Genomic DNA, 15636 nt, shown 5'->3' with positions numbered 1-15636 from the left:
AGGGTGTGTCATTGCTGTTGCTTGACCATGCATTGGTTTCTGTGGTCAGTGAATGATAAAAACAAAATTTACCATCCATTGATGGATGGGAAATCCGCCATGAGGCATTTGTTTTTAGAAACTGCTGCTCACAACCAATGTTGCAATGGAGTGTCTCCATCTGCTGGTGGTATTGGAAAGGCATTAGTGCTATGACAGGGTCTAAAGAAGAAAAAGAAGAAGAAGACGGAAAAAAATATATATAAAAAGAAAAAGAGAGAGAGAGAGAGAGACTGACTTAGTGAGCGAGTGAGTGAGAGAGTGAGAGTGAGTGAGAGTGAATGAGTGAGTGAGTGATTGAGTGAGTGAGTGAGTGAGTGAGAACAAATGAGTTAAAGCAAGTGAGTGAGAGAGATCGAATGAATGAAAGTCTGAATGACAGAAAGAAAAAAGGATGAAGAAAGAAGCATGAAGAAAAAAAAATGTATATGGAGTTGCTGACATGAGTGCAATCTACAAAGCCGTTGAGGCTGATCCTCATGGGAGGATTATTGCACCAGGACCCTTAGCACTTTTAAAATGCCATTCAATGCCACTTCTAGGGCTAGATGTAAACTGCAGATGACCATGTTGTGGTAGTTACCATGGATACCCAAGTGATGTGTGAGCTAACACATAGGCCCAACAGATTCCAAGAAGGCCAGAATCACCAGCGGCACCACCATCGGTTGTCAGGTCACCCGGATTCAGCAAATACCAGAGTCCAAAATGATGCAGGTTTATACTGTTAATTTTCAGTTTATCATTACAGTTGGTGTTATTCCATGTCGGAAGGGACGCAGCTACAGCCAGTGGGGTAACTAGAGACAGGCAGGCAGCTATGTGCAACAAAGGTAGGCGTGTTGTTTTCATATGCAGATCTGAAATATTGTCTTATATGCAAGAGGAGGAGTGATGGGGGTTCAGGCAAAAGCCAGGCTATGGATTGCATTGCTAAATGCTCCATCAGAGTGCAAAGGTCGCCTGTCCTTTTCTTAAGTGATGATGTGGATTTAGCCTGTGCTGTATGTATGTATGGGTGGCTGACTGCCACCCACCCAGAGAGTGTATGGGAGGCTGGTTGGCTGCCAGCCTTCCTTCCATTCCTATGAGTAATGTGAGTGCTCATGAAGGGGACATGGTTGGGTCCACCCCTTTCCCGGTTATCCCCTCTAGGCCTTTTGGCTTAGATCAAGTGTAAAAAAAGAAAGGATCTTGCGACAGATCGCATCCTGAGGCACGTTTTTTTTTTTGTGTGAATACTTGCACTTGGGTGACTTGTGAGCACATACTGATACATATGTTCCCTATCTGGGGACCATAAATTAAATGGATTTTTGAGAAAGGGAGCTGATTTGGAAGCTTGCTTCTGTCGCCCTATGCATTGACCCGATGTGGCAGTATCTTCGGGTAGTGAACAGTGCACCACCCCATTCCAGTGTTAAACAAGAAAGATTCTCATTTAATCCTCCGTGGGTGAGAATTTGAGTTTGAGAATTGGAGACCAAAATGATGAGTTGCACTGACTGGTTTATGAACGTCTATTCATTTAGCGTTTTAATGACCATGTTTGCACACTGATTGGTGTAAAAAAATAAAATAAAACTAAATAATAATAATCTAGCACACCTGTGCAGGTTTGACATGACATGACAGGTAGCTGTCTTGTGGGTGGTGCTGAATCCTGTTAAATGACGTGAGGGTCTCATGCCTATACACAAGGGTGTGTCATTGCTGTTGCTTGACCATGCATTGGTTTCTGTGGTCAGTGAATGATAAAAACAAAATTTACCATCCATTGATGGATGGGAAATCCGCCATGAGGCATTTGTTTTTAGAAACTGCTGCTCACAACCAATGTTGCAATGGAGTGTCTCCATCTGCTGGTGGTATTGGAAAGGCATTACTGCTATGACAGGGTCTGAAGAAGAAGAAGAAGAAGAAGAAGACTGAAAAAAATATATATAAAAAGAAAAAGAGAGAGAGAGAGAGAGAGACTGACTTAGTGAGCGAGTGAGTGAGAGAGTGAGAGTGAGTGAGAGTGAATGAGTGAGTGAGTGAGTGAGTGAGAACAAATGAGTTAAAGCAAGTGAGTGAGAGAGATCGAATGAATGAAAGTCTGAATGACAGAAAGAAAAAAGGATGAAGAAAGAAGCATGAAGAAAAAAAAATGTATATGGAGTTGCTGACATGAGTGCAATCTACAAAGCAGTTGAGGCTAATCCTCATGGGAGGATTATTGCACCAGGACCCTTAGCACTTTTAAAATGCCATTCAATGCCACTTCTAGGGCTAGATGTAAACTGCAGATGACCATGTTGTGGTAGTTACCATGGATACCCAAGTGATGTGTGAGCTAACACATAGGCCCAACAGATTCCAAGAAGGCCAGAATCACCAGCGGCACCACCATCGGTTGTCAGGTCACCCAGATTCAGCAAATACCAGAGTCCAAAATGATGCAGGTTTATACTGTTAATTTTCAGTTTATCGTTACAGTTGGTGTTATTCCATGTCGGAAGGGACGCAGCTACAGCCAGTGGGGTAACTAGAGACAGGCAGGCAGCTATGTGCAACAAAGGTAGGCGTGTTGTTTTCATATGCAGATCTGAAATATTGTCTTATATGCAAGAGGAGGAGTGATGGGGGTTCAGGCAAAAGCCAGGCTATGGATTGCATTGCTAAATGCTCCATCAGAGTGCAATGGTCGCCTGTCCTTTTTTTAAGTGATGGTGTGGGTTTAGCCTGTGCTGTATGTATGTATGGGTGGCTGACTGCCACCCACCCAGAGAGTGTATGGGAGGCTGGTTGGCTGCCAGCCTTCCTTCCATTCCTATGAGTAATGTGAGTGCTCATGAAGGGGACATGGTTGGGTCCACCCCTTTCCCGGTTATCCCCTCTAGGCCTTTTGGCTTAGATCAAGTGTAAAAAAAGAAAGGATCTTGCGACAGATCGCATCCTGAGGCACGTTTTTTTTTGTGAGAATACTTGCACTTGGGTGACTTGTGAGCACATACTGATACATACGTTCCCTATCTGGGGACCATAAATTAAATGGATTTTTGAGAAAGGGAGCTGATTTGGAAGCTTGCTTCTGTCGCCCTATGCATTGACCCGATGTGGCAGTATCTTCGGGTAGTGAACAGTGCACCACCCCATTCCAGTGTTAAACAAGAAAGATTCTCATTTAATCCTCCGTGGGTGAGAATTTGAGTTTGAGAATTGGAGACCAAAATGATGAGTTGCACTGACTGGTTTATGAACGTCTATTCATTTAGCGTTTTAATGACCATGTTTGCACACTGATTGGTGTAAAAAAATAAAATAAAACTAAATAATAATAATCTAGCACACCTGTGCAGGTTTGACATGACATGACAGGTAGCTGTCTTGTGGGTGGTGCTGAATCCTGTTAAATGACGTGAGGGTCTCATGCCTATACACAAGGGTGTGTCATTGCTGTTGCTTGACCATGCATTGGTTTCTGTGGTCAGTGAATGATAAAAACAAAATTTACCATCCATTGATGGATGGGAAATCCGCCATGAGGCATTTGTTTTTAGAAACTGCTGCTCACAACCAATGTTGCAATGGAGTGTCTCCATCTGCTGGTGGTATTGGAAAGGCATTAGTGCTATGACAGGGTCTGAAGAAGAAGAAGAAGAAGAAGAAGACTGAAAAAAATATATATAAAAAGAAAAAGAGAGAGAGAGAGAGAGAGACTGACTTAGTGAGCGAGTGAGTGAGAGAGTGAGAGTGAGTGAGAGTGAATGAGTGAGTGAGTGAGTGAGTGAGAACAAATGAGTTAAAGCAAGTGAGTGAGAGAGATCGAATGAATGAAAGTCTGAATGACAGAAAGAAAAAAGGATGAAGAAAGAAGCATGAAGAAAAAAAAATGTATATGGAGTTGCTGACATGAGTGCAATCTACAAAGCAGTTGAGGCTGATCCTCATGGGAGGATTATTGCACCAGGACCCTTAGCACTTTTAAAATGCCATTCAATGCCACTTCTAGGGCTAGATGTAAACTGCAGATGACCATGTTGTGGTAGTTACCATGGATACCCAAGTGATGTGTGAGCTAACACATAGGCCCAACAGATTCCAAGAAGGCCAGAATCACCAGCGGCACCACCATCGGTTGTCAGGTCACCCGGATTCAGCAAATACCAGAGTCCAAAATGATGCAGGTTTATACTGTTAATTTTCAGTTTATCGTTACAGTTGGTGTTATTCCATGTCGGAAGGGACGCAGCTACAGCCAGTGGGGTAACTAGAGACAGGCAGGCAGCTATGTGCAACAAAGGTAGGCGTGTTGTTTTCATATGCAGATCTGAAATATTGTCTTATATGCAAGAGGAGGAGTGATGGGGGTTCAGGCAAAAGCCAGGCTATGGATTGCATTGCTAAATGCTCCATCAGAGTGCAATGGTCGCCTGTCCTTTTTTTAAGTGATGGTGTGGGTTTAGCCTGTGCTGTATGTATGTATGGGTGGCTGACTGCCACCCACCCAGAGAGTGTATGGGAGGCTGGTTGGCTGCCAGCCTTCCTTCCATTCCTATGAGTAATGTGAGTGCTCATGAAGGGGACATGGTTGGGTCCACCCCTTTCCCGGTTATCCCCTCTAGGCCTTTTGGCTTAGATCAAGTGTAAAAAAAGAAAGGATCTTGCGACAGATCGCATCCTGAGGCACGTTTTTTTTTGTGTGAATACTTGCACTTGGGTGACTTGTGAGCACATACTGATACATACGTTCCCTATCTGGGGACCATAAATTAAATGGATTTTTGAGAAAGGGAGCTGATTTGGAAGCTTGCTTCTGTCGCCCTATGCATTGACCCGATGTGGCAGTATCTTCGGGTAGTGAACAGTGCACCACCCCATTCCAGTGTTAAACAAGAAAGATTCTCATTTAATCCTCCGTGGGTGAGAATTTGAGTTTGAGAATTGGAGACCAAAATGATGAGTTGCACTGACTGGTTTATGAACGTCTATTCATTTAGCGTTTTAATGACCATGTTTGCACACTGATTGGTGTAAAAAAATAAAATAAAACTAAATAATAATAATCTAGCACACCTGTGCAGGTTTGACATGACATGACAGGTAGCTGTCTTGTGGGTGGTGCTGAATCCTGTTAAATGACGTGAGGGTCTCATGCCTATACACAAGGGTGTGTCATTGCTGTTGCTTGACCATGCATTGGTTTCTGTGGTCAGTGAATGATAAAAACAAAATTTACCATCCATTGATGGATGGGAAATCCACCATGAGGCATTTGTTTTTAGAAACTGCTGCTCACAACCAATGTTGCAATGGAGTGTCTCCATCTGCTGGTGGTATTGGAAAGGCATTAGTGCTATGACAGGGTCTGAAGAAGAAGAAGAAGAAGAAGAAGACTGAAAAAAATATATATAAAAAGAAAAAGAGAGAGAGAGAGAGAGAGACTGACTTAGTGAGCGAGTGAGTGAGAGAGTGAGAGTGAGTGAGAGTGAATGAGTGAGTGAGTGAGTGAGTGAGTGAGAACAAATGAGTTAAAGCAAGTGAGTGAGAGAGATCGAATGAATGAAAGTCTGAATGACAGAAAGAAAAAAGGATGAAGAAAGAAGCATGAAGAAAAAAAAATGTATATGGAGTTGCTGACATGAGTGCAATCTACAAAGCAGTTGAGGCTGATCCTCATGGGAGGATTATTGCACCAGGACCCTTAGCACTTTTAAAATGCCATTCAATGCCACTTCTAGGGCTAGATGTAAACTGCAGATGACCATGTTGTGGTAGTTACCATGGATACCCAAGTGATGTGTGAGCTAACACATAGGCCCAACAGATTCCAAGAAGGCCGGAATCACCAGCGGCACCACCATCGGTTGTCAGGTCACCCGGATTCAGCAAATACCAGAGTCCAAAATGATGCAGGTTTATACTGTTAATTTTCAGTTTATCGTTACAGTTGGTGTTATTCCATGTTGGAAGGGACGCAGCTACAGCCAGTGGGGTAACTAGAGACAGGCAGGCAGCTATGTGCAACAAAGGTAGGCGTGTTGTTTTCATATGCAGATCTGAAATATTGTCTTATATGCAAGAGGAGGAGTGATGGGGGTTCAGGCAAAAGCCAGGCTATGGATTGCATTGCTAAATGCTCCATCAGAGTGCAATGGTCACCTGTCCTTTTTTTAAGTGATGGTGTGGGTTTAGCCTGTGCTGTATGTATGTATGGGTGGCTGACTGCCACCCACCCAGAGAGTATATGGTTGGCTGCCAGCCTTCCTTCCATTCCTATGAGTAATGTGAGTGCTCATGAAGGGGACATGGTTGGGTCCACCCCTTTCCCGGTTATCCCCTCTAGGCCTTTTGGCTTAGATCAAGTGTAAAAAAAGAAAGGATCTTGCGACAGATCGCATCCTGAGGCACGTTTTTTTTTTGTGTGAATACTTGCACTTGGGTGACTTGTGAGCACATACTGATACATACGTTCCCTATCTGGGGACCATAAATTAAATGGATTTTTGAGAAAGGGAGCTGATTTGGAAGCTTGCTTCTGTCGCCCTATGCATTGACCCGATGTGGCAGTATCTTCGGGTAGTGAACAGTGCACCACCCCATTCCAGTGTTAAACAAGAAAGATTCTCATTTAATCCTCCGTGGGTGAGAATTTGAGTTTGAGAATTGGAGACCAAAATGATGAGTTGCACTGACTGGTTTATGAACGTCTATTCATTTGGCGTTTTAATGACCATGTTTGCACACTGATTGGTGTAAAAAAATAAAATAAAACTAAATAATAATAATCTAGCACACCTGTGCAGGTTTGACATGACATGACAGGTAGCTGTCTTGTGGGTGGTGCTGAATCCTGTTAAATGACGTGAGGGTCTCATGCCTATACACAAGGGTGCGTCATTGCTGTTGCTTGACCATGCATTGGTTTCTGTGGTCAGTGAATGATAAAAACAAAATTTACCATCCATTGATGGATGGGAAATCCGCCATGAGGCATTTGTTTTTAGAAACTGCTGCTCACAACCAATGTTGCAATGGAGTGTCTCCATCTGCTGGTGGTATTGGAAAGGCATTAGTGCTATGACAGGGTCTGAAGAAGAAGAAGAAGACGGAAAAAAATATATATAAAAAGAAAAAGAGAGAGAGAGAGAGACTGACTTAGTGAGCGAGTGAGTGAGAGAGTGAGAGTGAGTGAGAGTGAATGAGTGAGTGAGTGATTGAGTGAGTGAGTGAGAACAAATGAGTTAAAGCAAGTGAGTGGGAGAGATCGAATGAATGAAAGTCTGAATGACAGAAAGAAAAAAGGATGAAGAAAGAAGCATGAAGAAAAAAAAATGTATATGGAGTTGCTGACATGAGTGCAATCTACAAAGCCGTTGAGGCTGATCCTCATGGGAGGATTATTGCACCAGGACCCTTAGCACTTTTAAAATGCCATTCAATGCCACTTCTAGGGCTAGATGTAAACTGCAGATGACCATGTTGTGGTAGTTACCATGGATACCCAAGTGATGTGTGAGCTAACACATAGGCCCAACAGATTCCAAGAAGGCCAGAATCACCAGCGGCACCACCATCGGTTGTCAGGTCACCCGGATTCAGCAAATACCAGAGTCCAAAATGATGCAGGTTTATACTGTTAATTTTCAGTTTATCGTTACAGTTGGTGTTATTCCATGTCGGAAGGGACGCAGCTACAGCCAGTGGGGTAACTAGAGACAGGCAGGCAGCTATGTGCAACAAAGGTAGGCGTGTTGTTTTCATATGCAGATCTGAAATATTGTCTTATATGCAAGAGGAGGAGTGATGGGGGTTCAGGCAAAAGCCAGGCTATGGATTGCATTGCTAAATGCTCCATCAGAGTGCAATGGTCGCCTGTCCTTTTTTTAAGTGATGATGTGGGTTTAGCCTGTGCTGTATGTATGTATGTATGTATGGGTGGCTGACTGCCACCCACCCAGAGAGTGTATGGGAGGCTGGTTGGCTGCCAGCCTTCCTTCCATTCCTATGAGTAATGTGAGTGCTCATGAAGGGGACATGGTTGGGTCCACCCCTTTCCCGGTTATCCCCTCTAGGCCTTTTGGCTTAGATCAAGTGTAAAAAAAGAAAGGATCTTGCGACAGATCGCATCCTGAGGCACGTTTCTTTTTGTGTGAATACTTGCACTTGGGTGACTTGTGAGCACATACTGATACATACGTTCCCTATCTGGGGACCATAAATTAAATGGATTTTTGAGAAAGGGAGCTGATTTGGAAGCTTGCTTCTGTCGCCCTATGCATTGACCCGATGTGGCAGTATCTTCGGGTAGTGAACAGTGCACCACCCCATTCCAGTGTTAAACAAGAAAGATTCTCATTTAATCCTCTGTGGGTGGGAATTTGAGTTTGAGAATTGGAGACCAAAATGATGAGTTGCACTGACTGGTTTATGAACGTCTATTCATTTAGCGTTTTAATCACCATGTTTGCACACTGATTGGTGTAAAAAAATAAAATAAAACTAAATAATAATAATCTAGCACACCTGTGCAGGTTTGACATGACATGACAGGTAGCTGTCTTGTGGGTGGTGCTGAATCCTGTTAAATGACGTGAGGGTCTCCTGCCTATACACAAGGGTGTGTCATTGCTGTTGCTTGACCATGCATTGGTTTCTGTGGTCAGTGAATGATAAAAACAAAATTTACCATCCATTGATGGATGGGAAATCCGCCATGAGGCATTTGTTTTTAGAAACTGCTGCTCACAACCAATGTTGCAATGGAGTGTCTCCATCTGCTGGTGGTATTGGAAAGGCATTAGTGCTATGACAGGGTCTGAAGAAGAAGAAGAAGACGGAAAAAAATATATATAAAAAGAAAAAGAGAGAGAGAGAGAGAGAGAGAGAGACTGACTTAGTGAGCGAGTGAGTGAGAGAGTGAGAGTGAGTGAGAGTGAATGAGTGAGTGAGTGATTGAGTGAGTGAGTGAGAACAAATGAGTTAAAGCAAGTGAGTGGGAGAGATCGAATGAATGAAAGTCTGAATGACAGAAAGAAAAAAGGATGAAGAAAGAAGCATGAAGAAAAAAAAATGTATATGGAGTTGCTGACATGAGTGCAATCTACAAAGCCGTTGAGGCTGATCCTCATGGGAGGATTATTGCACCAGGACCCTTAGCACTTTTAAAATGCCATTCAATGCCACTTCTAGGGCTAGATGTAAACTGCAGATGACCATGTTGTGGTAGTTACCATGGATACCCAAGTGATGTGTGAGCTAACACATAGGCCCAACAGATTCCAAGAAGGCCAGTATCACCAGCGGCACCACCATCGGTTGTCAGGTCACCCGGATTCAGCAAATACCAGAGTCCAAAATGATGCAGGTTTATACTGTTAATTTTCAGTTTATCGTTACAGTTGGTGTTATTCCATGTCGGAAGGGACGCAGCTACAGCCAGTGGGGTAACTAGAGACAGGCAGGCAGCTATGTGCAACAAAGGTAGGCGTGTTGTTTTCATATGCAGATCTGAAATATTGTCTTATATGCAAGAGGAGGAGTGATGGGGGTTCAGGCAAAAGCCAGGCTATGGATTGCATTGCTAAATGCTCCATCAGAGTGCAATGGTCCCCTGTCCTTTTTTTAAGTGATGTTGTGGGTTTAGCCTGTGCTGTATGTATGTATGTATGTATGGGTGGCTGACTGCCACCCACCCAGAGAGTGTATGGGAGGCTGGTTGGCTGCCAGCCTTCCTTCCATTCCTATGAGTAATGTGAGTGCTCATGAAGGGGACATGGTTGGGTCCACCCCTTTCCCGGTTATCCCCTCTAGGCCTTTTGGCTTAGATCAAGTGTAAAAAAAGAAAGGATCTTGCGACAGATCGCATCCTGAGGCACGTTTCTTTTTGTGTGAATACTTGCACTTGGGTGACTTGTGAGCACATACTGATACATACGTTCCCTATCTGGGGACCATAAATTAAATGGATTTTTGAGAAAGGGAGCTGATTTGGAAGCTTGCTTCTGTCGCCCTATGCATTGACCCGATGTGGCAGTATCTTCGGGTAGTGAACAGTGCACCACCCCATTCCAGTGTTAAACAAGAAAGATTCTCATTTAATCCTCTGTGGGTGGGAATTTGAGTTTGAGAATTGGAGACCAAAATGATGAGTTGCACTGACTGGTTTATGAACGTCTATTCATTTAGCGTTTTAATGACCATGTTTGCACACTGATTGGTGTAAAAAAATAAAATAAAACTAAATAATAATAATCTAGCACACCTGTGCAGGTTTGACATGACATGACAGGTAGCTGTCTTGTGGGTGGTGCTGAATCCTGTTAAATGACGTGAGGGTCTCCTGCCTATACACAAGGGTGTGTCATTGCTGTTGCTTGACCATGCATTGGTTTCTGTGGTCAGTGAATGATAAAAACAAAATTTACCATCCATTGATGGATGGGAAATCCGCCATGAGGCATTTGTTTTTAGAAACTGCTGCTCACAACCAATGTTGCAATGGAGTGTCTCCATCTGCTGGTGGTATTGGAAAGGCATTAGTGCTATGACAGGGTCTGAAGAAGAAGAAGAAGACGGAAAAAAATATATATAAAAAGAAAAAGAGAGAGAGAGAGAGAGAGAGAGAGAGAGAGAGAGAGAGACTGACTTAGTGAGCGAGTGAGTGAGAGAGTGAGAGTGAGTGAGAGTGAATGAGTGAGTGAGTGATTGAGTGAGTGAGTGAGTGAGAACAAATGAGTTAAAGCAAGTGAGTGAGAGAGATCGAATGAATGAAAGTCTGAATGACAGAAAGAAAAAAGGATGATGAAAGAAGCATGAAGAAAAAAAAATGTATATGGAGTTGCTGACATGAGTGCAATCTACAAAGCCGTTGAGGCTGATCCTCATGGGAGGATTATTGCACCAGGACCCTTAGCACTTTTAAAATGCCATTCAATGCCACTTCTAGGGCTAGATGTAAACTGCAGATGACCATGTTGTGGTAGTTACCATGGATACTCAAGTGATGTGTGAGCTAATGCATAGGCCCAACAGATTCCAAGAAGGCCAGAATCACCAGCGTCACCACCATCGGTTGTCAGGTCACCCGGATTCAGCAAATACCAGAGTCCAAAATGATGCAGGTTTATACTGTTAATTTTCAGTTTATCGTTACAGTTGGTGTTATTCCATGTCGGAAGGGACGCAGCTACAGCCAGTGGGGTAACTAGAGACAGGCAGGCAGCTATGTGCAACAAAGGTAGGCGTGTTGTTTTCATATGCAGATCTGAAATATTGTCTTATATGCAAGAGGAGGAGTGATGGGGGTTCAGGCAAAAGCCAGGCTATGGATTGCATTGCTAAATGCTCCATCAGAGTGCAATGGTCGCCTGTCCTTTTTTTTAAGTGATGATGTGGGTTTAGCCTGTGCTGTATGTATGGGTGGCTGACTGCCACCCACCCAGAGAGTGTATGGGAGGCTGGTTGGCTGCCAGCCTTCCTTCCATTCCTATGAGTAATGTGAGTGCTCATGAAGGGGACATGGTTGGGTCCACCCCTTTCCCGGTTATCCCCTCTAGGCCTTTTGGCTTAGATCAAGTGTAAAAAAAGAAAGGATCTTGCGACAGATCGCATCCTGAGGCACGTTTTTTTTTGTGTGAATACTTGAACTTGGGTGACTTGTGAGCACATACTGATACATACGTTCCCTATCTGGGGACCATAAATTAAATGGATTTTTGAGAAAGGGAGCTGATTTGGAAGCTTGCTTCTGTCGCTCTATGCATTGACCCGATGTGGCAGTATCTTCGGGTAGTGAACAGTGCACCACCCCATTCCAGTGTTAAACAAGAAAGATTCTCATTTAATCCTCCGTGGATGAGAATTTGAGTTTGAGAATTGGAGACCAAACTGATGAGTTGCACTGACTGGTTTATGAATGTCTATTCATTTTGCGTTTTAATGACCATGTTTGCACACTGATTGGTGTAAAAAAATAAAATAAAACTAAATAATAATAATCTAGCACACCTGTGCAGGTTTGACATGACATGACAGGTAGCTGTCTTGTGGGTGGTGCTGAATCCTGTTAAATGACGTGAGGGTCTCATGCCTATACACAAGGGTGTGTCATTGCTGTTGCTTGACCATGCATTGGTTTCTGTGGTCAGTGAATGATAAAAACAAAATTTACCATCCATTGATGGATGGGAAATCCGCCATGAGGCATTTGTTTTTAGAAACTGCTGCTCACAACCAATGTTGCAATGGAGTGTCTCCATCTGCTGGTGGTATTGGAAAGGCATTAGTGCTATGACAGGGTCTGAAGAAGAAGAAGAAGAAGAAGACGGAAAAAAATATATATAAAAAGAAAAAGAGAGAGAGAGAGAGAGACTGACTTAGTGAGCGAGTGAGTGAGAGAGTGAGAGTGAGTGAGAGTGAATGAGTGAGTGAGTGATTGAGTGAGTGAGTGAGTGAGAACAAATGAGTTAAAGCAAGTGAGTGAGAGAGATCGAATGAATGAAAGTCTGAATGACAGAAAGAAAAAAGGATGAAGAAAGAAGCATGAAGAAAAAAAAATGTATATGGAGTTGCTGACATGAGTGCAATCTACAAAGCTGTTGAGGCTGATCCTCATGGGAGGATTATTGCACCAGGACCCTTAGCACTTTTAAAATGCCATTCAATGCCACTTCTAGGGCTAGATGTAAACTGCAGATGACCATGTTGTGGTAGTTACCATGGATACCCAAGTGATGTGTGAGCTAACACATAGGCCCAACAGATTCCAAGAAGGCCAGAATCACCAGCGGCACCACCATCGGTTGTCAGGTCACCCGGATTCAGCAAATACCAGAGTCCAAAATGATGCAGGTTTATACTGTTAATTTTCAGTTTATCGTTACAGTTGGTGTTATTCCATGTCGGAAGGGACGCAGCTACAGCCAGTGGGGTAACTAGAGACAGGCAGGCAGCTATGTGCAACAAAGGTAGGCGTGTTGTTTTCATATGCAGATCTGAAATATTGTCTTATATGCAAGAGGAGGAGTGATGGGGGTTCAGGCAAAAGCCAGGCTATGGATTGCATTGCTAAATGCTCCATCAGAGTGCAATGGTCGCCTGTCCTTTTTTTAAGTGATGATGTGGGTTTAGCCTGTGCTGTATGTATGTATGGGTGGCTGACTGCCACCCACCCAGAGAGTGTATGGGAGGCTGGTTGGCTGCCAGCCTTCCTTCCATTCCTATGAGTAATGTGAGTGCTCATGAAGGGGACATGGTTGGGTCCACCCCTTTCCCGGTTATCCCCTCTAGGCCTTTTGGCTTAGATCAAGTGTAAAAAAAGAAAGGATCTTGCGACAGATCGCATCCTGAGGCACGTTTTTTTTTTTGTGTGAATACTTGAACTTGGGTGACTTGTGAGCACATACTGATACATACGTTCCCTATCTGGGGACCATAAATTAAATGGATTTTTAAGAAAGGGAGCTGATTTGGAAGCTTGCTTCTGTCGCCCTATGCATTGACCCGATGTGGCAGTATCTTCGGGTAGTGAACAGTGCACCACCCCATTCCAGTGTTAAACAAGAAAGATTCTCATTTAATCCTCCGTGGATGAGAATTTGAGTTTGAGAATTGGAGACCAAAATGATGAGTTGCACTGACTGGTTTATGAATGTCTATTCATTTTGCGTTTTAATGACCATGTTTGCACACTGATTGGTGTAAAAAAATAAAATAAAACTAAATAATAATAATCTAGCACACCTGTGCAGGTTTGACATGACATGACAGGTAGCTGTCTTGTGGGTGGTGCTGAATCCTGTTAAATGACATGAGGGTCTCATGCCTATACATAAGGGTGTGTCATTGCTGTTGCTTGACCATGCATTGGTTTCTGTGGTCAGTGAATGATAAAAACAAAATTTACCATCCATTGATGGATGGGAAATCCACCATGAGGCATTTGTTTTTAGAAACTGCTGCTCACAACCAATGTTGCAATGGAGGGTCTCCATCTGCTGGTGGTATTGGAAAGGCATTAGTGCTATGACAGGGTCTGAAGAAGAAGAAGAAGAAGAAGACGGAAAAAAATATATATAAAAAGAAAAAGAGAGAGAGAAAGAGAGAGACTGACTTAGTGAGCGAGTGAGTGAGAGAGTGAGAGTGAGTGAGAGTGAATGAGTGAGTGAGTGATTGAGTGAGTGAGTGAGTGAGTGAGAACAAATGAGTTAAAGCAAGTGAGTGAGAGAGATCGAATGAATGAAAGTCTGAATGACAGAAAGAAAAAAGGATGAAGAAAGAAGCATGAAGAAAAAAAAATGTATATGGAGTTGCTGACATGAGTGCAATCTACAAAGCCGTTGAGGCTGATCCTCATGGGAGGATTATTGCACCAGGACCCTTAGCACTTTTAAAATGCCATTCAATGCCACTTCTAGGGCTAGATGTAAACTGCAGATGACCATGTTGTGGTAGTTACCATGGATACCCAAGTGATGTGTGAGCTAACACATAGGCCCAACAGATTCCAAGAGGGCCAGAATCACCAGCGGCACCACCATCGGTTGTCAGGTCACCCGGATTCAGCAAATACCAGAGTCCAAAATGATGCAGGTTTATACTGTTAATTTTCAGTTTATCGTTACAGTTGGTGTTATTCCATGTCGGAAGGGACGCAGCTACAGCCAGTGGGGTAACTAGAGACAGGCAGGCAGCTATGTGCAACAAAGGTAGGCGTGTTGTTTTCATATGCAGATCTGAAATATTGTCTTATATGCAAGAGGAGGAGTGATGGGGGTTCAGGCAAAAGCCAGGCTATGGATTGCATTGCTAAATGCTCCATCAGAGTGCAATGGTCGCCTGTCCTTTTTTTAAGTGATGATGTGGGTTTAGCCTGTGCTGTATGTATGTATGGGTGGCTGACTGCCACCCACCCAGAGAGTGTATGGGAGGCTGGTTGGCTGCCAGCCTTCCTTCCATTCCTATGAGTAATGTGAGTGCTCATGAAGGGGACATGGTTGGGTCCACCCCTTTCCCGGTTATCCCCTCTAGGCCTTTTGGCTTAGATCAAGTGTAAAAAAAGAAAGGATCTTGCGACAGATCGCATCCTGAGGCACGTTTTTTTTTTTGTGTGAATACTTGCACTTGGGTGACTTGTGAGCACATACTGATACATACGTTCCCTATCTGGGGACCATAAATTAAATGGATTTTTGAGAAAGGGAGCTGATTTGGAAGCTTGCTTCTGTCGCCCTATGCATTGACCCGATGTGGCAGTATCTTCGGGTAGTGAACAGTTCACCACCCCATTCCAGTGTTAAACAAGAAAGATTCTCATTTAATCCTCCGTTGGTGAGAATTTGAGTTTGAGAATTGGAGACCAAAATGATGAGTTGCACTGACTGGTTTATGAACGTCTATTCATTTAGCGTTTTAATGACCATGTTTGCACACTGATTGGTGTAAAAAAATAAAATAAAACTAAATAATAATAATCTAGCACACCTGTGCAGGTTTGACATGACATGACAGGTAGCTGTCTTGTGGGTGGTGCTGAATCCTGTTAAATGACGTGAGGGTCTCATGCCTATACACAAGGGTGTGTCATTGCTGTTGCTTGACCATGCATTGGTTTCT

At 43.4% G+C, this 15636-nt stretch overlaps 9 pseudogenes; all 9 read left to right on the top strand.

Moving 5' to 3' along the window:
* Positions 1-1183: 1183 nt before the first annotated feature.
* On the top strand, positions 1184-1449 carry LOC130287762 (U2 spliceosomal RNA; annotated as a pseudogene).
* Positions 1450-2910: 1461 nt separating this feature from the next.
* On the top strand, positions 2911-3174 carry LOC130285647 (U2 spliceosomal RNA; annotated as a pseudogene).
* A 1461-nt stretch (positions 3175-4635) lies between these two features.
* Positions 4636-4899, top strand: LOC130287584 (U2 spliceosomal RNA; annotated as a pseudogene).
* Positions 4900-6356: 1457 nt separating this feature from the next.
* Positions 6357-6621, top strand: LOC130288168 (U2 spliceosomal RNA; annotated as a pseudogene).
* Positions 6622-8085: 1464 nt separating this feature from the next.
* Positions 8086-8349, top strand: LOC130287726 (U2 spliceosomal RNA; annotated as a pseudogene).
* A 1474-nt stretch (positions 8350-9823) lies between these two features.
* On the top strand, positions 9824-10087 carry LOC130287725 (U2 spliceosomal RNA; annotated as a pseudogene).
* A 1481-nt stretch (positions 10088-11568) lies between these two features.
* LOC130285739 (U2 spliceosomal RNA) lies at positions 11569-11832 on the top strand (annotated as a pseudogene).
* Positions 11833-13300: 1468 nt separating this feature from the next.
* On the top strand, positions 13301-13566 carry LOC130289149 (U2 spliceosomal RNA; annotated as a pseudogene).
* Positions 13567-15040: 1474 nt separating this feature from the next.
* LOC130289779 (U2 spliceosomal RNA) lies at positions 15041-15306 on the top strand (annotated as a pseudogene).
* The last annotated feature ends 330 nt before the right edge of the window (positions 15307-15636 follow it).

This window comes from Hyla sarda, chromosome 8 (assembly GCF_029499605.1).
Source record: "Hyla sarda isolate aHylSar1 chromosome 8, aHylSar1.hap1, whole genome shotgun sequence".
Taxonomy (NCBI): domain Eukaryota; kingdom Metazoa; phylum Chordata; class Amphibia; order Anura; family Hylidae; genus Hyla; species Hyla sarda.
Note: the sequence above shows the minus strand (reverse complement) of the source record. Positions and strands in the feature narration are given on the sequence as shown.